General features: G+C 48.2%; 1 protein-coding gene across 3 annotated transcripts in view; it reads right to left on the reverse strand.

Moving 5' to 3' along the window:
- CASZ1 (castor zinc finger 1) overlaps positions 1-19,421 on the reverse strand; it is a 273,367-nt gene extending 253,946 nt beyond the window's left edge. For 2 of the 3 annotated variants that reach the window (XM_075906429.2, XM_075906425.2), the window contains exon 1: positions 19,224-19,421. The gene's annotated coding sequence lies outside the window, so the exon portion shown is untranslated. Of the gene's footprint in view, positions 1-17,952; positions 18,407-19,223 lie in introns of those variants that run through there. The other variant, XM_075906426.2, reaches the window with a different exon arrangement.
- Between the last annotated feature and the right edge of the window lie 3,934 nt (positions 19,422-23,355).

Consider the following 23,355-nt stretch of genomic DNA (forward strand, 5'->3'; position numbering starts at 1 on the left):
TTATTAAACTTACCACATGCTCCTCTGTTCTAACCATTTCGTGCATTTTCCTGTTCTCCACACATACTAGGGGCTTCTGCCAGTTTAATTAATCTAGCGTAGAGTCGGCATGAGAAATACAAGAAGCCCGGTAAAGCTGCTGTTTCAAATCTGACTCAGGTCAGTTGCTGTGACCACCGCCCAGCAATATTTTCTCATTGCTTCCTTGTGCTTCCCTGGCTGTATCCACCTGTTGTCTCTGGTAATGTAGTAAGCTCTCTGGTGCAGGGACCATCTTTTTGTTCTGTGCTTGCACCATGCCAGACACAATAGAGTCCCAGTCCATGACTAGGGCTTCTCAGCCCTTCCACAATTCAAATAACACTGCCAACCCCAAGCATCCAAGGATCAAGACACTGGCTTAAAAACTATACAGGCTATTTTGAAAACCAGAGAATTGGGGTAGTTGCCTTTTGGGCTTTGAGTCCTTAGGGGTCATGTCTGCAAGTGTATCTCTGCAACCAAGAGGGTTAGAAACTTACTTAAAAACAAAAACAAAGGCAGAGATTCCCCTGTATTCATGACTCCGGAAGCTGGGACTTTATGGAGAAAGGCCAGCTGTCACAAGAGAAATGGCAAAGATACAGAAAGCCATCCCCATCTGATGATGGTTTTGCAATCTATGTTCAGGATGTGGGTGTCTCAGTGCACCAGATAGGTCTCAGCTGGAAGGACAAAGGGGATGGGGGCCTGGCCACTCAAAGGGGCCAGAGGCTCCTAGCTGCCACTGCTGTTACTGCAGCAGTGGCGGGAGCCACAGGCCTCTTTAAATTGCTGCTAGAGCACCACTCCATGCAGCTCTGAGATCTGGAGGGGGGCAGCACCATGACCCAAGCAGCGTGGAGGGCTGGCTTTCCTGCTCCTTCCGCCTAAGGCCCCGCCCCTTCTGGGGGTGCAGAACCAAGGCACCACCCATACCTTGTCCCTGGAGCCTGCAGAAGCTGTCGGCTCCTCTGCCAGGAGAAGAAAGCTGCATGGGGAGGGAGGTAGTTCTCTGACCCTGGGTCCTGGTACCTAGCAATGCTTCAAACACGGATCCACGCCAAGTTCCTGTGGACAGTGTCCACTGACTGCTGGGACTCCGCTCGAAGAGTGCATGGTGTCCAGGGCGCTCGTTTCATTTTGACCCTGTGATCTGCACTCCCATTCCTGATATTGCCATTTTTGTGCCCCAGGATATTAATTTCTGGGCCCTGTGGGCTCTCTCTCCTGCCTTTTGCTGCTGCCCACCAATCCCAGTTATCCAACAGGCTGGCACTAGCATTCTAGCAAACAAATACAGCAGAAAAACAAACCTAGAGATTCCCACCCCCCAACTGACCAGACAAGGGTAACCTTGCTTCCCACAAACCTCTGCCCCACAGGCCCAAAAAATCCCTTATCCTTGGGTCCAGTCTCAATTGAATCACCTCGGATCAGGCTGCATTCACAAAAAGTAAATATTCAAATAAGAGCAGGAGGAAGAAACCCTCGCAAGAGGAAGAATTTAGGCTTGGTTTGAGCTGGTCCTTTGCACCTTTTTTTCTCTTTTCTCCACCTTCCCCCCCTCCCCCCAAGCACCAAACAAAAGGAAGTTTGTTGTCAGACATTTCTTGGGCTTTGTCCGAGTTCCACCTTGTTTTCTTTTTCTTACCTCCCCGCCCTGTATAAATAAAGCAAAAACCGATTGGCACCACCTGTGAGGAAAGGACAACTAAGAGCAGAATTTTATCTTTTTTTTTTATAAATTGGCCTGAAGTTTTGGGCAAAGGACAAAAGGCTTTGCTGGCTGAGCACAATTCCAGTAACTGAGTCACACTGAGACGCTACAGCTTGATCCACACAGGCTGCTGGCATAGCTAACAGCTTAGCCTCTGCTTAGCTAATGGCACGCAAATGCTAGCCCCATCACCGCTGCCGAGTCCCCCTCCCCCGCATGCTAGGGGCAAAAAAATAAAAAGCCCCTCTGGTCAAGTGTTCCCTCTAATTTTATCCATACACGTGTGGAATAAATGTTATGTGCACGGAGAGATGTGTGGATGTGCACCACTACTAGAAACACATGCTCCTGGCTTGGGCACAGGTCACTCTGCTAACCAGCTGGGCAGCTTTTGAGCCCAAGCACTCAACTTACAGGGAACATTGACATGGCACTACTTTGCAACGGGGCCCGTACAATCACACCGTCTCCTCTTCTGCAAATCCACAGAAGAAACGCTAGATTTCTCTCTTTCCTGAAGACTGGGGAAGTTCTGGAACAATGGACAACGAGGCAGATTTTGTTTGTTCGCAGTGCACACAAGCGAGGCCTGCGTCACAGTTAGCGCTGCAGGAGAAGGGCAATCAGATTTGACCATAAACTCTTTGGGGCAGAGAACTGTCTATGGTAACGCAACACCAAGCACGATGGGTTGGTGCCTCTAGACACTACCATGATGTAATCAAGTTCAGGCAGCAAACAAAACCCTGGTCTAGGAGATGCTGATGCCCCATGACGGTAGGTGTGCCGTGCACAATTGACGGCACGAGAAAAGGCCTCATAGTGCAATGGTGCATTTTGGGGAACTGGAGTGCAGGTCATTTTTCTGTTTATTTTTATGAGGCACTTTGGCCTCTCAATTGCCTTATCTACCACCTGTTCGCTCTCCTTCCTTAGGCTGATAATAGAGAGCAGGCCACAGGGAGGGGGTGGAGTTTGCATTGGCTCTTTGCTTTCCTTTTAATGAGTCATTTGATTTCTGTTCGAATCACCATGATGCTGGCCCGGTACCACTAGGAAACTGAGGCTATTGTAACTATAGTGCCACGGTTGCATAGGGGTAGACGCTAAGCGCCAAAGTGCATGCAAAGAGGCGGCTTCTTTTGCTGCATTCCTGGGTCAGGGGACCCAGGGCAAAGCCTGCTCTGCTTGGTGCAGCAGGTCTCTTAAGGATTTACACATGAGCATGGTTACATGGGTGCTAATTTCATTCATGTAGATAAAGCCTCTGATTTTACGCAACATCAGCATCATTTCATGACAAAGCCCATGATGCACGGAGGTGGCTGAGAAAAAGGAATCTAGCTTTTCCAGGAACAGACAATCCAGATTTTCCGGTTTATATGTTTTTCTCATCTGGATTTTCTTAGCTGTCCTAGGACAGATTCCCATAGATCCTGATGGAAAGGGGAAAATATTGGAACAATCACCCTGATCAGCTTGGCTGAATGTCTCACCTGCCACAATCTCTTCAGGCAGAAATTTGAATTTGTTTTCCTGCAGCTACACAGACAAACCAACATCCATCTCCCCCATGGGGCCATTTCAGCTCTGCAGCTGCCATAGGGTTCTGGTAACGTAGTAACGGCGACGCTTGGTCATGCCCAACTCTGGAGACATTCTTGGTGAGGACACGGACACGCCTCAACCCCGGGCATGACAGGATTTAACACCGAGGAGAGACTTCCAGATAGCTAGGCTCATTAGGCTGGGGAGCCAGCTCCCAATGAACTGTGGGGAGCACCTCAGCTGGAAGACACACAGCAGGGCAAACTCCCGCAAGAGCGCCAGGCGGGTAGGAGAAGGCAACAAGTAGATCTTCCCCATAAGACTCTACTGGGCTAGTAGCTCAGCCTTTCTCCCTCTATACTGGGCCTCCAGAGTCCTCTGACCAGGGCTGAGCCCAGTACTCCCTGTACAGTCTGGGGATCCAGGACCAGATCCTACCATTCCAGTCAGGAGCAGGGAACGGGTAGAGCTATGGTCCATCCAGAGGACTGTGGGTGTCAGTGGCTGAGGGTGGGGCCATGTTGCTATGGGGCCAGAGTGCTGGGCTGAGGGATTGAGTCAGCCTGAGTTTCTCCTCTGCCACCGACACCAAGCCTGGCTGCTGAGTTTACACAGTGAGGGCAGCACAGTGGCTGTCGGCTGGGAGCCTCTGCATGCTGAGCACTTGGCTGCAGACTTTTATCAAAACCAGAGCAAGAAACGGCAGCACAACTACCACCAATCTGAGGCTAAGGCTGAAACGATTCAGCAAGGAGAGTCGTCTTAACCCTCCAGTGGCCGAGGTGACCATAACTACCCGGGAGGTGACAGGGGAGGAGGCGTGAAGCTCCTTCAAATCCTTCCGTTCGCATTCGTTCACCTCCATCCGCTCCCAGGAAAGCGGCTCCACAGGCGCCACAACACGGGGCTGAACCATGCTGGGGGGCCCCCCGCATCTAGCCAGGGCCAGAGCTCACTTCTGAGGCTACGTCTACGCTACAAGTTTTGCCAGAAGAGGCAATGCAAATGAAGCGCAGATTAGCATTTTCTTGTGCTTCATTTGCATAATCTCTTCCAATTTGATTTTGCACAAGGGGTTTTTGCACAAAAACAAGCAGCGTGGACGTTTCCTTTTTGCGCAAAAAAACCCTTTTGCGCAAGACCCTTATGCCTCAAAATAGGAGGTTTACTGATCTTGCAGAAAAAGGTTTTTTTGCGCAAAAAGGAAACGTTCACACTGCTTGTTTTTGCGCAAAAATCCCTTGTGCAAAATCAGATTGGAAGAGATTATGCAAATGAAGCATGAGAAAATGCTGATCTGCGCTTCATTTGCATTGCCTCTTCCAGCAAAACTTGTAGTGTAGACGTAACCTGAAGGGCCCTGCACCCAGTGAGATGGCCAGACCCCAGGCAGCTGTCAGGAACTCTCACATTACATCCCGCATGGCTTGTGCCTGGCAGAGATGCCTTGTGCCTGGCCTTAGGTCAGAAAATCTCTTAAGCATGTCCTCAACTTGAATCACGTTCCCAGACCTCACTGACACATGCTTAGGTGCCCTGTTGAATCAGGGATTGTGAGGAGGGGCAGGACACCTGTTCCTGGGGTCAAGGGTGGGCAGAAAATGATTCATTACCTTAAAACATTGTTTCTTAAACTGTGTTCCGTGGCACACAGCAGTCGGAGGTGTGCCGTGGAGAACAACGGAGTTCAAAATGGCTGCCCTTAAAAGTTGCCATTTTTTTGCTCAACTTTCCCCCGACCCTTTTTTTTTGGGGGGGGGGGGGGGAGGAGGGGAGCTCAACAAAAAATCCTTGGTGTTCCTCATAAAAAAATATTGTTTGGTGTTCCTCGGTCTTAAAACGTTTAAGAAACACTGCCTTAAAAGAAGGGTTAGCAACTGGAAAGGAGCTAGGCCCAGGCTCATCGTTCAAAATGCACTGACAAGGAGAGGACCATGGCCCAGAGGGTGGGGAAGGAGACCTGTTCAAATGTGTAGGGGCCGGCAGGTATGAGGCGTGGTGTCGGCCTAGGGCCAGCCTTGCATCCACACAACCTCCGCTCATGCTACACTCTGCCCAGCCTCTTGGGAAGTTCTGCCAGGGCTTGGGGAAGCCATGGTGGGCAAAGCAGCCCATCCAATGGCTCCCCAAAAGGCTGCACTGAGGACCACACTCAGCCTCCTCCTGTCTTTGCCAAATCCTTCAAATTCTGGGGGGAGGGGTGCAATTCTGCTCCCCAGCCACTGGGTGCCCAGTAAGCCCCAGAGCTTGTTTCAAGGCCCCGCACTCTCTTGCAAGCTGCCCAGCGGCGATGCGTGAACCGAGATGGTTGGGGTACAGTGACCGGCTCTCCAGAGCCCCTCACCAAGCCTTGTGCTGGGTGGGGTTCCTCAACCCGGGCGGAGGAGGAAGGGAAGATTCCATCCCCCTAAGCCCAGTGGAACTGATCTACCTGCACGCTGGCTTAGCCTGAAACACAGAGACCAGGCGGGACCCAGCAGGAACAATGGCCAAGTGGCTCCCACGCCATCCTGGAGAGCGTTGCACGATACAGAATTTGTAGCAATCATTTTATTGCTGCTGACGCAACAAAACCCCATATTCTCCTCCAGCCCCCATGCTCAGGGTGGCTCGGGCACATGGCTTAGTGATTACAATGAGATTTTGCAAGTTGCCAGGCTGCACCCTGCCCCCAGCTGTTTGCAGTATTCCTCCAACTTCTCACTGGCTTCCCACAGCCCAAGGGGGCCTGGCAGTCAGCACCCACTGAGAGACTGGAGAAATACGGGCACAGGGGGTCAGCTAAAGACCCATGCCGCTTGGGATCACTTCTCAGCACCACTGCAGGGCCAGCTGACAGGTCAATCCAAAGTGAGGAGGGCTAGCATCCCCCCTCTACTGCTTCAGCCTGGCAATCAAAGCTGGAAAGCCTTAGACCATCTGAGAGTGAAGCAAACTTTGACTGAACATCTGGAAAGCAAAACTTCATTACTGCTCGTAATTTGTATTTGCACGGCTGTACCAACTGCCCAATGACCCTTATTGGGATCACTATCCACATACACACTCATAGACACGGCCCCTGCTCCAGAGAGCTTGCACTTGGATTTAAAACAAGATATACGAGGCAACGATAAGAGTGAAACCAGGATGTGGGATTAAGGGGGTGCCATAGGGACAGAAACAAAGAGGACTCCCTTCCTATGCTGCTCAGCCCAGCCATTAATAGTTAGCCAATTACTGCTTATTGGGGATCTGCTTTCACTATGATTTTATTGCATAGTTTTGCAAGTTCTGCTTAAGGGCAAATAACGCCCAGGCCTGTCTGTATTAGGGATGGTGGAAGGGAGGCCAGATACCTTCTGCAAAAACAAACATGGAAATCAGGGCTCAGCTTTTGCCCCACTTGCGCTCAAGCTGGTGCCCACAGACTTTAAGAGGGCACATGCTTGAATCCAGAATACAGGAGCAGACCTTCGACGACGTATTTACCAGAGCCTGCCCCAGCCCCGAGCCACCGAATGCAGTTCTGCTGTGCAGAGGCAGAGGGCAGTACATTGGGGTCTTGCACAAGCCAGTCCACACACAGCTCTGCTCCCACGCAGGCTCCCTGTCAACACTCGAGTATATTTCTGGGGAGTATGATGGCGTGGGAGGAATGGAGGCAGAGCCAGAGGATCGGTGCCAGCCATTCCCCCATGCGGCAGTGGTGTGGAAGAGGATGACACATGTTGCAGGGGCTAGGCAAGGATGCAGTAACAGTCAGAACAGCCTGTGCTTGGGAAGAGCCTCTCTCTGCCTAGATCACGGCGCAGCCGTGTATGCCAAGGGGGAAGAGGGTGGTCCAGGATTGGGCCCTTTGCACGAGGCAGGAGCATGTGTGTTCAGCAAAGCTGGGGGCCCCAGAACTTGTGTATGTCAAGCATACCACGACTACTGAAGCAGACGGTTTCAGATCCTGCTGAGCCAGCTTGTGGCTGGATTCAAAACTGAGTAAATTTACAGCTGTAAGCTGGGAGTTTATACAACTCCTGACTTGTTAGAGATGGCTGACGAAGCCAGCATGCTCGCTCCACAGCCAACAGGGCTTGGAGCAGTCAGATCCTTGAACACGAGTTCCATTTTATTATTATTCCTTTAACTTCCCATAAAAGAGAGGAGTCGGGTGGGGGGGTCAGAACAGTGCATCTGTTTGCGGTGTCTCCCTCCCCCTTTTTCCCCCAAAGCCACACTGAAGCAAACTCTCAGCCTGGATCCACTGAATAATAAAACCCCCATTGGGCCAGCTTCACTCATACCACATCACACTTCTCCATGGGCTACTCATACGTAACCAGTGAGATATCAGCCATTGTGAGTGAGGGCCTCACAATCCGACCCCTGCGGCGGGCAGACTCCAGCCGTAGCCACTGCTCCCATTCACAGGCACCTGCTCCCAGTCCCAGCGAGTACCCAGCTACTCCAACTCTGCTGGGAGCTGTCTGGGCTCAGGGCACCTACCAGAGCCCTTTCTGCAATCAGCTTCTTTGGGGTGCACTTGGCGTCAGGCTTGCGTGGTGACACACAGCCTGTCACTCTGATACTAGAGAACCACTGGGTTTGGCTGCACCTAGCAGCCTCAGTCAAGAGCCCCCTAGACACTCATTACAATCAAAGTCTCAGCTCTCCTTCAAAGTCTGTCTTAAGGAAGCCATTCTAGATGGAACAGACTTGGAGGAAGGCTGGTCCAATGGTTAGGGCACTAGCTTGAGACTCCAGAGACCAGGGTTCATCCCGGGCTCCCCATCAGACTTCCTGTGTCACCTTGCTTAGTTAGTTTTTCTGGGTTTCAGTCCCCCCTAGGTGCATTGGGGCTTCCATCACAAACTTGCCTCACATAAGTGTTGTGTAGCTAAATACTTTAAGGTCTGTGATGCAAGCAGAGGGCTGTGGGGGGAAGGGGGAAGCACAGCCGCATGGAGACTGGATCCCCCATCCTGGGAGAAAGCAGTTCCTCCTGGACACAGCTGAGATGTAGCAACAGGGCTCAGTCTCCTCTCCCTTTCACTCTGCCCTGCACACATCACCACCCAGAACATCATGAGTTAAGGAGCCCGATGAGGCTTTAGGGAGTCACTCAGGCAAGATCAAATGCTCTGTTAGCATCCAGCCACCATCTAAGAAAATAAAACAGTTGGGGGCTTTGGTGAAGTCTGACCTAGAGGCCTGGGGTGGGGGGAAATTTCTTCTCTCCATGCTCAGTGGGCAGAGATCACGCTGCCGGCTGCTGCTCCCACAGTTTAAAACACTTAAGTCCTGCAAGGGGCAGCTTAATTTTCCTTTTTAAAAGAAAAGTGTCAGTCTAATTAGATAAATCCCCTGAGCACGTGGCCTGGAGTTCGTCATGGAAATTAACCTCCTCGAAAGATCACAGTTACTGAAATAAGAAACTGTGTGTTTTGGCATAGTGCAGTGAAATGGGAGCTGCAGGCTGCATTTCATACACCTTCTCTTTCATAAACCTGCCGCGTTTCATATCTGTCCCGCCAGCTCTGAGCACGGCACCAGGACTTTATCTCCAAAGGCTTGTTTGCAAATCGCTGCCGAAAGGCTATGATAAGCCAAGAGTGTCTCACCTGGTTGCCAGCAGGAGAGCAGGAGGCTACCTAGGTAGAAAGTAGGCCCAGCTCAAGGCAAGAGGGGCCAGTTCCTTGATCCCAGTCACTGACAGTCCTACCAAGAGGACAATCTGCAGACAGGGATCGTGGCAGCCAAGCCGGCAGCTGTTTGGTCAGCCTCACTGTCCAACAACCAGACATGCGTGAGCCTGCACAGGCCTCCCACCCATGGGCTTGGGGACAGGCTGAGCCGGGTGGAAGGGAACACCTTCTGGAGTGGTCCCCCAACAATTTGGGTTCCGCCTGCCGGGGCTGGGACACAGAAGACTTTACTTAGAAAGGGCACAAAAGGTGCAAGGTGTGGCAAGAGTTGGAGGCAGGAGCCCCCCCTTCCTTCAGCACTGGGTGCAAAACCAGCTTTAAATCTAGACCCGCTTTCCAAGGTGCCTCGGTGTGAGGCACATTTCCTACCCTTACCACACACCCCAGACACATCATTTCAGACACTCAGCCTTTCAAAAGCAGCTTCTTCAAGAGGATCCCCAAGTACTCCAAAAAGATGAACTCTGTGGTACAGCATGGGAATGGAGGATCAGAGCAGAGAAGTGACTTGCCCAAGGTCACACAGTGACTTCGTGACAGAATCAGGAAGCAAACCCAGCTCTTTAACCTCCCAGCAGAACGGAAAATGAATTTTCATGTAGATAAATTCAAAGTAATGCATATTGGAAAACATATTCCTGACTGTGTGTATGAAACAATGGAGACTAAATTAGCGGTTACCACTCAAGAGTGAGATCTTGGAGTCATTGTGAATAGTTCTCTGAAAACATCTACTCTGTGTGTAGCGGCAGTCAAAAAAAGCAAACAGAATGTTAGGAATCTTTAAAAAGGGATAGAAAATAAGACAGAGAATATCTTATTGTCTCTGTATAAATCCACAGTATGCCCACATCTTGAATACTGCATACAGATATGATCGCCTCATCTCCAAAAAGATATCTTGGCATAGGAAAAAGTTCAGAAAAGGGCAACAAAAATGATGTGGGTATGGAACGACTGCCGTATGAGGACGGATTAATAAGACTGGGACTTTGGAGCTTAGAAAAGAGGAGACTAAGGTGGGATATAACAGAGGTCTATAAAAATCATGACTGGGATAGAGAAAGTGAATAAGGAAAAGTTATTTACTTGTTCCCATAACACAAGAACTAGGGGTCACTAAATGAAATGAATAGGTAGCAGGTTTTAAACAAAGGTTTCTTCACACAACGCACAGTCAACCAGTGAAACTCCTGGCTAGAGGACACTGTGAAGACCAAGACTAACAGGGTTAAAAAACCCACAGCCTAGATTAATTCATGGAGGTTAGGTCCATCAATGGCTATTAGCCAGGATGGGCAGGAATGGTGTCCCTAGACTCTGTTTCTCAGAAGCTGGGAATGGGCGACAAGGGATGAATCACTTGATGGTTACCTGTTCTGCTCGTTCTCTCTGGGGCACCTGGCACTGACAACTGTCAGAAGACAAGACAGTGGGCTAGATGGATCTTTGGTGTGACCCCGTATGGCTGTTCTTATGTTTTTGATGATGATGATGATGAGTTTAACCACTAGCCTGTCCTACCAGCCTAGTGGCAGGACACACACTCCCAGCCCAAGCTCTGTAAGTATTCACAGGTAGGTCTCATGGACTGCCACTGCACAGTACCCTCCGTCTCACCACTTAGTCAACAGGGCACAACTGCACTAGGACTCTCTACAAAATCCAAAGTCCTCCTGTCATAACCCACATCTTCTCTGTCCCAAGAGAGTCCAAGGATTCTAATGCTAAACTTCCCCTGTCCATACAGTCCTTCCAAAGGAGCCACCCCAGAACTAAGAGCTCCTGGAAAATTCATGAATTCTACATCCCTTCCTCTTAGCAACTGCTGGCAACCTTCTTTACAGGACCTGGCTCATGGACCAACTCCAGACAAAGTTGAATAAAGTGCCCTCTGGCCCTAGAGCTTCCTAGTGGTCTGTTCCATTTCATTTCAGCTGATGGGAGAATAAAAACAAGGCACTTTTTGGAAAGAAAACATGACCCCATTAAGCAAACCATCAGGCACAGGGGAACAGCAAAAGGCACAAGCCAACATGCTGCTTGGCAATCACGTGTCTTCTAACATGCAAAGCTCACAGCTGGATGGCTCAGGTTATTGGCACTGGCACTGAAAGACTTTTGTTTTACCTCCAGGACAGCGGTTCGATTTCTATCCAGGTTGGTAGTGAGTGAAATTTACTATCTGGCACCGTTTTGCTGGCCAAAACTGGAGTCTGACAGGCCTCAGTGCGGTTCCCAGGACACAAGGCTCCACGTGCGTGTCACAATCGGTACTAGTTAGCAGTTTCGGCAGACAGGCCAAGGAATGGATGGGCCATGGAGACTAAACCCCTTCTCACCTCTGGGTGCTGCTCCCAGTTCAGAGTGGGATCCCCTGGGGAGTTCAGTGTCGCTGCTAGCCAGGATGGAGCTGGTCTGCCACTGGAGACTTTCGGTCCCTAGCACTGCCGGCCTGGCCTCAGCTTAGAGCTATTCTTTGCCAAATGCAGGCCAGCCTATTCAAACAGCATGGCAGCAAAGCACATGAACACAGACACTTCTGGCTTAGGTGGGGTATGGACCTCCCTACTTTAGGCCTCTCGTATATCCTGATCAAAGTCATATTACTGTGAGGACCTTCCCGTGCTGGGCACACATGGTCACTCAGAAGTAGGTTTGGCTTGCCCTGCTGTCTCAAGCACCATGTGCTCATCTGGCTGAAACACATGATCTAGAGGAGGACCAAAAGGCATAGGGTTGCATCTGCCTCTTTTATCCAGCCCTCGAGGTCCAGGACATACCATATCCATCCACCTACAAGTAGCCTCAGGGTGGGAAACAAAGATCTGGCAAAGGGGCAGGGAGTTAGGAGCATTTCTGAAGCACTGCAGCATACACATTGCATGGCAAGAAGGGTCCTGCAAAGAAGGTAGACGCGAGAACTTCCTCTGAAAGAAACAAGCATGCCCTTTGTGATGGGCGTGGTAAACATGCAATTACAGTGGAGACCTTAATGAAGCAGACGGCCTCCTGATTCCTTTTGGAGGGGGCACAGGGAATGGAGCTCTTTTAACACACGTTACGAGTTTCTCTTGTGTAAAGGCTTGGAGGCTCTGACACGCTGGTGGACACATTCCCCAGCTGTGGGCAACAGGATGTCTGAGCCCGTGATCCAGCGGAAGGTATCTCTGCCTTTTTCTTTCAGCCTAAAGTTTGAATAGAGGAGCCCACCAGACGGCGTGAACACATGCCTCTCTCTATCCCAGCTGGCTTACCAAACCATTCCTGTACTTTAAGCCACCTAGTGTCCGAAGCTGTGTGCTAAGGATTTGTCCACCCTTTACAATCAAAAGCAACCAAAGGCAGAATTCTTAGGAAATACAGAGAAGAAGAGAGTTCCTACGAGATGGAAAAAAAAAGGGGCAGAGTTGGGGGAGCACGTGATGAAGCACAAGCCAGAGACTGCCACGGGCTGGGTAGGCAAGAACAATATTTCAGGCACTGCAAAGCGCCCAGTTGAAAAGCAAAACACGATGTGCACAGGGGCAGCGGGCACGAACATAAACCCATCATAGCATGGTTTCAGACAGAGGGGCCACACAGATGAGGGGCTGGGAAACAGGCAATCTTGCCCCGATTCTGAAGTCTGTCACTGAGTGCTGCCTTCGGAGGCTGATGCCTGGCTGGCTCCGCTCTTTCCATCCCCAACAGAAACTCGGAGAGAACTTTTCCCGGCACCGGCCTGTGAAACAAAATTGAAGCACCTGACAGGCACCTCCTGGTTTCTTAGAGACCACTTTTGATGGCAGCTTCTCTCCTGCCCCCCCCCCCCCACCATTCCCCTCCTCCTCATTCTCTCTCTGTGTCCTCGAGACTCCTCTCACCTTGAGGAGTGTTAGGATTACCCAGCATTTACACTCAATGCTCCTCTTTATTCCTTAAGACTTATTAAGAATGATAATGAGCTCCAAAGCAGCCACACGTCCCTCTCTCTCCCCTACCCCCCACCCTTCGCTCTCTCTCTCGCTCTCGCTCTCTCTACGTGCCTTTTCCGTCAAAGACACACAGGACAAATCCGACCAAAAAAAAAAACCTGACAATATGGATCAAGGACACCAGGGGATTTATATTCTACAAATCCTGCCTTTTTTGTTTTTATTATTTCTGCTTAAATTCCACCCCCTTCCTTCCCCTTTGCCCCCACTCTGTTGGACTTTAGAAGAAGAAGAAGAAGAAGAAGAAAGCTGTTTGCCTGGAAACCTCGTTAATGTGGAGCTTTTAAACGGTTGATTAATTTTAGCAAAATTTACGATGCACTCTTGCTTCTCTTTTAAGCTCCAGCCTTCTACACCCAAGACAAGTTAACTTTAAGGGCCCCCTCATGTGCCCACTTGCCCTTTCTTCCCTGGCACCCTATTTGTAGATGAAAACATACAGATGAAACATAAATACAGGGACAGAACACGGAAACAGCTACTCTGACGGGTGGCTAAAGTGGTTCAGTTCAATGCCTTTTAGCACAGGCAAGAAATAAGAGCCTGCAAAACTCCAAGCTTCCAGCTATTGAACTTTTCATTTTAAAAAAAGTACAAATCTGTCCATTAAAAAATAACGTGGACGTTATTTTATTTTAATAGACAAGTCTTCCCAAGTTTGATCTGTTCACTTCACAGAAGCGGGCTGATGCACAGCTGCATTGGAAACCTCAGAGTTCTTCCAAAGCCACCTCTTAAGCCAGCTATACTTCACCAATGGGAAAGAACAGACCGTAATGAAATTTAATATATATATTTATAAATGTGCCCTGATCTATACTTTAATATTTCAGAAATCTCCCAAGCTCTCTCCTGCACAGTATTTGCTTTTATTCTTTGTCTCTTTCTGCTAGAGTCTGTTTTTCTGATATAGACATCAGAAGGTTAAGGGCTCAATTATCAACTCTGCTGAAACCTCAGCCTTACACTTCTTAGGGGCTTCTCTTCTGTACTTTAGAAACCAAATTCCAAAATCTCTTTTCTTCTTTGTGTTTTTATTGTTATTGTTAATGTCTACTGCCTCTAGGTTCTGATCGCTGAACTAACAAACCTCTCTGGAGGGTAGGGATGAGTGAGATATAGATTTGGAAAGAAATAATACAGAATTCTAACGGTGCCTAGGTTCAAGTGAACTTGAGAAGACCGTGTCTCTCAGCTCCAAAACAGCATCCACACAAAATATTATCCAAGTGGTTCTAATTAACCCAAGTCAGTTACCCCCCCCCCCAAAAAAAAAATTGGGAGGAAGTGGCTCTTTGATTATTGTTACAAACCAGAATGGAAACACATTTTAAAAGTTAAAGTAGCAGTGTTGTGGAATATGGAATCACTACTAGAAAAACAGTGTACTTGATTTGATCAAATGGGGGTGTTGTTTTGTTTTTTAAATATACGAGGCACACAAAAGCTTTGGTTAATGGAATCGAGCAGTACTTTTATCTCCCCAAGATTTTATATAGATGGACAGTATATAAATCCTTCTGCAAATGAAATTAACAAAAACAAAACAATGGAGAAGGGAGATGCGTAGCAAATCACCATCTCGGTAAATCACAGTCCCTGGGCTGGATAAATAGCAGATTCTGGTTTAATAGGAAGAATGAGATTTGGAAAAGAAAGGATCACCTTTACACCTGAAACTAACTATTGCAATAGTTAAGTTGTAAGTTAAGTCTCAAGTTTATGTGGACTTAATTTTTCAAAAGTTTATTTTTCCAATTAGCTTCACTCTTTTGGATGGAGTAAATAAATATCTGTATCTGTAAAAACAAGTCACTAATTCTCTCCTGAAAACTGCTTGAATTTCAGTCTGTCAAATCCAGACGACATTGGCTTTTTTGGTCATTGACTTCCCCCTATACACGGACAAACACAGACACACATACAGACACACTGATTTCCTCAAGAAGAAATAATCTCCCTGCCCTCCTCAAAACACCTTCTTCTGTTGTAAAACTACCAACTGAACTTAAGCTTTCAGTGGGTTTTGCCAGCACTAGGGCTTTGCTCTGAAACTGCAAGAATGACAACGTCATGTGTGTCGAAAGCTGACACTTACAGCTTTTAAAAAGAAACGGGAAAAAATAAGCTGTTGACTTCTTGGTTAAAGTATTTTCTTGTTCTAACTCATGTTCTTATGTCACTGAGCTAAAAAAAAAAAAGAAAAAAGAGGGAGAGAGAGATATGACTTTCCTTGAATGATCTGTTTAACCTAAGCCAGAGGAAAAAAAAAGAAGTCATTAATTACTTATGTGAGCTATTGCTTCTGAAAGACAATAAACCTGCCTGGTCGCCATGGATATGACATATTTGCTCTGAAAACAACACAATAATTAGCAAAGGGGAAAGATACAAGGAGAATATGCAAACTCCTGAGTTTAAAGCCATAGTGTTTCCTCCCCCCCCCCCCTTTTACTTGTCAGAGTCAATTCTGTTTGCAATTCAAATCAAACAAATAAACAGAAGATTTACAAAAATATATTTTTTATAAAAGAAAAACTGATTGACTGCACTGATGAACCAAAAGAATAATAATGCCAAGCGATTACAAACCAAACAACTGCAGAGAAAATAATCTTATCTGGTGACATTAAACATATATTTGGGGTTGTTTTGGTTCCAGTTATTATTTGCATTTTTTTAAAGGAAAAATGCAGAAGTGTATTGAAAGAAAAAAGGAAAGTGCTTTAGGAGATGTAAAGTGTTTTAAAAACACATGTAGGAAAAAATGGGGACACTCACTTGGATATTAAAAATGCATCACATGGCTAATTATTTTTCCTTTTTAAAACCTACAACTTTACCCCCGAGAAGATGAGCAGGAAACACAATAGCTTTGTATCGTATCTGACAGTTTGATAAATATATGAGCTCATGGTGAGTTCACAATTTTTAAGTATACCAGAAACGTAAGACTTTCCTCTACTCAATTCCTCTAGATAACATGTAATAAAATAAGGGGATCATTTTTAATTAAACATAAAAATTGAATAAACTGCAGAGATTCTCCTTTAAAAACTGGATAAATGTTACAGTGAAAATGCTTTTTATATTTCTCTCTCATTAAGCTGAAACAAAGACTATTAAAACCTTCTCTAATGTGATAGCCTTCTGGATTCTGACCTTCTACATTTAGAAAACAAGTAATAAATATATCCTAACATGCACTTTATCTGGAGAGATATTTGACTTTGAACTTATTTTAACATTTAAAAAGCTTGGGAGGTACAAGAACAACAATGTAGTTGCTACAAGTTTTTTTGTTTTAATTGCTAAAATAAATATCTCAGAATAAAATGGGCAGATTAAGGAAACTTTGCCCTCATATAACACTTTTTTTCCTTTTTTATTTTTTTAAACAATAGTTTTTAGCTGGACTCTTTGATCTTGAAAGGGTTCTTCTATCTAGTCTGATGGGGGGGGGGGAGGATGATCTGTTTTAAATGATGATGCAACTAAAGGATCAAAGCCCTGACTTTCTGCTAGTCATAATAAGCTCTGTCTTGCACAAAGCTTCAACTTCAGACTTTTTTAAATATAGAAAATATAAAGGAGACCAGTAGGGCCACTGAAAAGGTGAAGCCTGCAAACAAACCGGGGCACTGCCCCTTTAAACGTTTTAGTGCATATGGAGTTTGATTTCTGAAAGAGATCAGTTTAACATCTCCATAGAAACCAGCAACAGATTATCATCAACAGAATAAATAACTAGTCTAATAAATTAAACAGGAGGCATAAGATCTGGAAACTTGATTACTGAAGTTCAACAATATTCCTCCATAAACTCTAACTGCTTCTTAGGTAGCTAACAAGGTAGCAACAAAAGTATAAATAAGAAAGTGGGTGTACGAAGAGAGGCAGGAAAACCACTGGGAAGCAGAAGTCCAAAGTCCTGGGCAGAGAGTATTTCTCCTTAAAAGTTATTACAACAACAGAAATAAATACATCTCGGTAACTGGGGTGGGGGAGAAAATCATTTTCTAAGGGAAAAGGTCATAGTGGCTGCATATGCAATTAAGCAGAGATAGAGGGGGCCACATACAATTAATTCACAAAGTTCAACAAAAGTTTCACTTTTCTCCTCCCGCCCCCCGCCCCAAAAACATTCTAGGTACATGGATCTAACTCAGTGTGATTCAGATTAACTCTCAGACACAACCCATCCAGAAAGTTTTCCAAATAAATTACTCAGAAGGTGCAACAATCCAGCCCCCAGGCTGGGATCAGAAGTTCCCCCCTCCCTTTCAGTCTTATCCTTACCCCCAGATTTCATCACCCTTTCCCAAATGTGCCACCTTTCCCAATAGCTCCTCCTCTCCGTCTCCTGCCACCCCCACCAGAAAACAAGAAGGAGGAAGGGCTTTCTCCACTACTCCAGGAAGATTGTCATGGCACATACACATTTACCTCCCAGGAAATCAACACCAACAAGTTACTTGGTCAATGTCCACAAGCCCAGACTATCCCACCCTAGCTAGGGAGATACAAAACTAGAGGACACTCTGGATGTACAGACCCCAGGAACAAGTGCCCCTAATTCGCACTTGCTAATTTCTTGGGGATTCTGAGAAAGTGCGTCCCCTGTGCCAGAGACAAACCTTAGGGGCTCATCACTGGCAGGGGAGTCATTAAAGATCTGGGGAGGCAGATCTGAAGCAGGCAGTACACTGTGATATTAACTCCTCCCTATCCAGGGGTCAGGCACACCCCTGCCTGGCTGGATTTCCAAGGCTTTTTATTTCTCCTTTTTTGTCAATGCCCCAAAGTGTCTTTTCCTGGCAGGCCCCAGTTTGATTGACGGGTCGGACACCTGTTCCCTTGTCCTGGAGTCTCCAAACATGGAGTGTGACATTCACCAAAAACTCACTGATCCCAGAGCCTCCCCGCCCCCGGCGCCCACAACCCCGCTCCCCTCACTCCACCCCTATGCTGATAGCTGCCCCCCGCCAACCCAGCAGTACAGCCCCCTTACCCCGAGAGCGCCCCTCTGTGCGCCCCCTGCCCGGCGCAGCCCGAGCCTTTTCGCAGCGGATTCGCAAAGAGAAAAGAAAAAGAAAAGAAAAGGGGGGGAAAACTTCCTGGCTCGGGATCGCAAATCAGCTGCGCATTCTGCAAATGCCACCGGGTAAAAATAACCTGCGGCTTCGCCGGGGCCCGGGCACCGACTCCCCCAAAAGCACCCCGAGCCCGGGCACACCGGGGGCAGCGGCTCCCCTACATGAGCGCATCGAGCCGGGAACGCAGCGCAGCTCTCCTGGGAGCGCACCGAGGGGGCCCGGCACCTCCCCGTCCCCGAGCGCACGGCTCCTCGCTTCCAGCCCTGCTCCATCTCCGCTCCGGGATTCGAGTGTCCGGAGCCAGCGGGGGGAAGCGCCGCTCGCCGGACCCCAGCCCGGCCCACGCACTTTGGAGAAACTTCCCTGGCACCGATCGCCTGCCACCTCCGTCCGGACACCCCCAGCCTGTCTCCCCCGCCGGGATCCCCAGCCTCCCGCCGCCCCTCGGCGCTTCCCCTTAGCCTCTCGCCAAGTTTCTGTGCTCAGAAAGCCAGGGGCATCGCCGCTGCGCCCCCGCGGGGCTGGGACCCCTCGCTCGGGAACGGGGAACCTGCGCCCCTGGCAGGGAGCGGGGCAGGGCGGTGGGTTCACGCGTCTCTCAGCCCAGTTCCTTCACCCATTTCCACCGCCGTTTTTTTTTTAAGTCCTGGAAATTGTCCGGCACAACCGGCCTCCCCCCCAGGCCAACAGCCCTGGAGCCGGCGCCGCTCCGCCTCCCCGCGGGGCCCGCACCCCCAGCGGAGCAGATGGGAGCACGGGCACCACCCTGCCCCCTTTGGCCAGTCTAGCATGGGTCCTGGACCCTGTAGCCCCTTCCCCTCGTTCACTCCCCTAGGGAGGCAGCGCGCTTCTCCCCCCCCCCCCCCCGAGCACCCCTCAAAGTTCCCGGGCCAGGGCAGGGAGCGTAACCCCTCCACAGAGAGGGCGCGCACCGGAGCCCCAGGAAACCTGCGGTGCCCTCCGCCCCCCTTCCAGAGTGCTGCCCCCCCGTCCAACCCCTCCCCCAGCAATGCCCACCTGCCGCTACCATGTGCCCCCCGCCCCTCTTCCCTGCCAGGGCCATGCCCCCGGCTGCACCCCGTCCCCCTGCCCCGCGGAGTTGGGGTGCAGCCGGGGCGGAGGGCCGGGGACAGGGTGGGGGTCCCGGGGGGCAGGGGCTGAGGCAGGGCAGAGCAGACAGGCTTACCTGCACTTGGGGCGGCTTTGGGTGACTTTCCAAGTCAAGGGAAATGTGTGTGTGTTTGGGATGGAGTCTGCAGCGCGCATGCGCCATCAAACTTGCCCTGATCCCGGATTTTTTTTTCCTCCCCTCTCCCCTTCGCTTTGATTATTGAATTTTCCTATTTCTAACAGGGGGGCGGGCGGCGCGCAAAACCCGGACTGGATCCTGGCCACTCTCTGCCCCGGGCTGGGGAGGGGAGACCAAGGGGCGGGCGGCGGGGTGGGGGGGCGTGGAGAGCGGCAGAAGGAGCCTAGCACGGAATGGACTCGGCTCCAAGCAGGCAGGGCACCCAGGCAAGGGAGGGGCACCTGCAAAACCCGGACCGGATCCCGCTGCCCTGGCGAGAAAAAAGGGAGGGGTTGTACCCACTTCCAGTTAACAAGGACAACTCCGCCTTCTCCTGTCACCGGGGCACTTCCTTGATCTGCCCGTCCCAGGCAGATCCCTGAGCCCACTTGTGTTTTCTCCTGGGAATCTCTTAAACTCCCCAACTTTAGGCAACTTTCTAAAAGTTGTATGAAAGAACCTGGTTTTTACAACCTAGTGAACTTTGCCACTCTAGTTTCCTGGGGCTAGATTCCGGAGCTCCTTCCTTCTTCTAGGGGATGAGTTATTCCTTTCAAGTGACAGAGATCAATATATTTTACAAACCTGTGGGGCTGCTTAGATTTCATTAGCACTTATAATTAGGAAACCACTCTGTGATTTTATTATAGTTTATGGCCCCAATCCTGCAAGTTAATATGAGTGTGCAGCCATAGGCCCCGATCCTGTCATACACACCATGCTACAGGCCCTTTATCTTGGGAGCAGCCTTTAGCAGGTACATGGGCCTACTCTTCTTTGTAAGGGTAGTGTGACTATCCCATCTGGCATGGATAAAATTACACCTATGTATAAGAGTTTGCAGAAGCAAGCCCTTAGTTTACATTTTAATAATCTCCTTTGATATTTAGTCCTACAGCCATCTTATATTTTAATAAACCAGTTACTATATAGTTATAGTTATATTTCATAGGCCCAATCCTCCAAAGCAGTCCACATGGGTAGAACCCCTCTATCCACATGGATTGCTCTACTGGGATTGGGGCCTTCATTGTCAGCTCTATATTTAAGGGCCTGATCCTGCAGATACTTGCCAATACAAATAACTTTGCTCTCATGCACTCACAGGGACTACGTGGGATGTCTTAAGCGTTTGCAGGACTAAGCTATGTATATGTAGAACTATAAACGTAGGTCCCAATCCTGTATCTTGTTCTGTGCACGGGGACCAATGCCTACAGATCCAGTGAAGTCAATGGGGTTGCATTTGGGGGCAGATTAAGGGCAGGGCCGGTCCCTTGTAAACACTTGAGTAATTTTACTCATTTCAGCCATTCAACACCACAAGTTCCACATCAGTTCGTCCACACAGAGCTCCTTGTAGGACTGTCTCATTGATTCCTTCCTGTCTTTAGTGACTTGCTGTCTCTGGTCTTAGACGATAAACTCTTTGGGGGCAGGGACTGCCCTTTTGCTGTGTTTGTACAGCACCTAGCACAACAGGGTCCCGGTCATGACAAGGGCTTCTAGGTGCTATTATAGTAAACGTAAATAATAAATAATTATAATTCAATCATCTCACTGATTCAGTGAGATGATTAATGCAAGTAAAATTTACTTATATGGCTACATGTTTGAGGAAGAGTTGCCAACTCTTGTGATTTTATTGTGATTCTTTAAATATTTGACATTTTCCTTTCACCTGAAGTCATGTGATTCCATGAGACTATCACCTTTTCTTTATTAAAAAAGTTTCTAGCTCTCATGGTTGCACAGAGAAGTTCATAAACACGAGCCGAGCGCACCCTAAAGATACATCCAGAAGGCAAATAACAAAACCCCAAATTAATTATTTTTAAAATCGTATGAATTTTGAGGCAATCTCATGATTTGGGGGGCCAGATTTATGAATATTAAACAGCTGAGGTCAGCAATACTGGTATGTTTAGTTAAATATTTAGGCCTTGATATTGCAAAGACTTATATATTGATGAACACTATGCTCAGAGAGTAGATCCACTTCCATAGGGGTTCAGTAGGTAAAGACAATCATTTGCATGTGTGCTTACAGGATTGGGGCTTATGTTTATGTAGCTATTGTTTATTAGTAATTATGGTTTAGTTATCAGTTATTAGTTGCAAACACTTTGAAAGCAAGAAATAGAGTCAGAAATAGGAATATTTTTTTAAACTCCACTGAAACAATGCAAGAACTGAGCGAGATTGTTGGAGGGACTGAGTGGGAAATGTTTAAAAGTTACCTTAAAAAACAATTCTTAAATTGATGTGCTGGAGAGATGCTGTCAGGTTAGAAATCACATATCTCTAAAAATACACATCTTTACCTATAATTGAAATAAAACAGTGAGGGTCCAGCTGTGGAACATCTAATCTATTGATCGTATGGCTTAATGTTAAGTATCTGTTTAAGTTCTATTGATGGCATTGGAACTTTGTTTTAAATTGTTGCCATCAACATATTTAACCATGGAAAACATTTCTCCTGGTGATATGGTTTGGAAGAGTTTGCTTTTAGCAAGACTCAGGTTGCAATTGGATCTGCAGAGACAGCCACTAAGCCATCAGGAAGCCCCAGTGAAGTCAACAGGCTCCATGTGGGTGGAAAGTTTTATCTGCATGGATCCTACTGTACAATCATGATCTAAGTTTGGCAATAAATTTGGCCTGATTATGCCATTTTAATAGGCCTGCTCCTGTAGAGACTTATGCATGCGCTTAACTTTATACTCTGCAAGTATAGAATCACAGGATGTCAAGTGAAGCAGATGCACAAGACTTTGCAGAATCAGGGCCTGTGAATGGCACTTTCTTTGAAGTTACTGAGGTCTGACCAGGCAAGTCAAATGAAGGGACGCCACTCCCGCTACTCAAAATGCGCCGCTGGAGTCGGCTTACCTTAAGCCAAGCCATGGCAGCGTCCACACAGTGGAAAGTCCGATGGGAACACATGCTCCTGTCGGCTTCCCTTATTCCTCACAGAACAAAGAGTACCTGAAGTTGGTGGGGGCTGCCCTCAGCAGTCAATGTATGGGTCTATATTAGGCCTGCTAAATCAAACACTATAAGATCGACATCTGGAGGGTTGATCGTCTGTCAAGTGTAGCCATGCCCTGAGAGTCTTGGGTGCAAGCCATCAGCAGGACAGGAACCTAATTACACAGAGGTAACAGCCCAGTTAAAGGCCCTGATTCTGCAAGCTGCTCCATGCTGGTAACCCCCATTGCAGCAGACTTCAATAGCGTTCCTTGCAGCTGTGAGACCCCTACCTCACTGAGCAGTTTGGGAGGCCAGGGCTACAGTGTTCTGGTGAGGAAATGGAACTAAGTGACTGAGTGGGATTTGTTCTAGAGAGTTATAATACATGAGTTCCTAGCATGACTCAGTCATGTTGCCTGTGGATTTGAATTAATAGATTTTTTTGTTCCTATTTCTTTTCTTCTTGAAAATAAATTAAAAATAATGCCAACCCCACCCTTCGCCCTCAATAAATCATCTGTACTGTACTACCAACCACAAGTCTTCAAAAATCACGAGTTGGACCCTCCCCCAAATTGTGAGATTTAAAACTCAAGAGAATTTTAATTACTACTATGTTGCTGGTGAGGTTATTTGCCTTCTGGTTTTTGAGACTTCAGAGTTCACATTCTCAAGTTTTTGTCTGCATTCCTGAGGGTTACAGAGCAGGGATGGGGAACCTATTTTGGGTCGGGGGCGGGGGGGCACTGGCTGACATAAAATTCAGTCGGGGGTCACACACAAGTGATTAGCAAAAAAACCCAAAACCTCACTGATCCCCCTGACTGAGAAGGAGAAAGACACTCCCCACATTCCCCTCACACTCCAGAACCTAGGGGGCACAGGCTAGTAGATTTTGTGTGCTCCAGCCCCGCAGGGAGACAGTGGAGGTGGGGGGGGGAGGGCTGGAGAACCAGCGTGGGCTTCCCAATGCTGGGGGGGAGCTCCAAACCTCAGGGCCCTGATCCAGGCAAGCTGGGGCTGCATCTGCCCATAGGCCTTAGGTTCCTCACCC

This window comes from Pelodiscus sinensis, chromosome 24 (genome assembly GCF_052426305.1).
Source record: "Pelodiscus sinensis isolate ZL-2025 chromosome 24, ASM5242630v1, whole genome shotgun sequence".
NCBI classification, from domain to species: Eukaryota; Metazoa; Chordata; order Testudines; family Trionychidae; genus Pelodiscus; species Pelodiscus sinensis.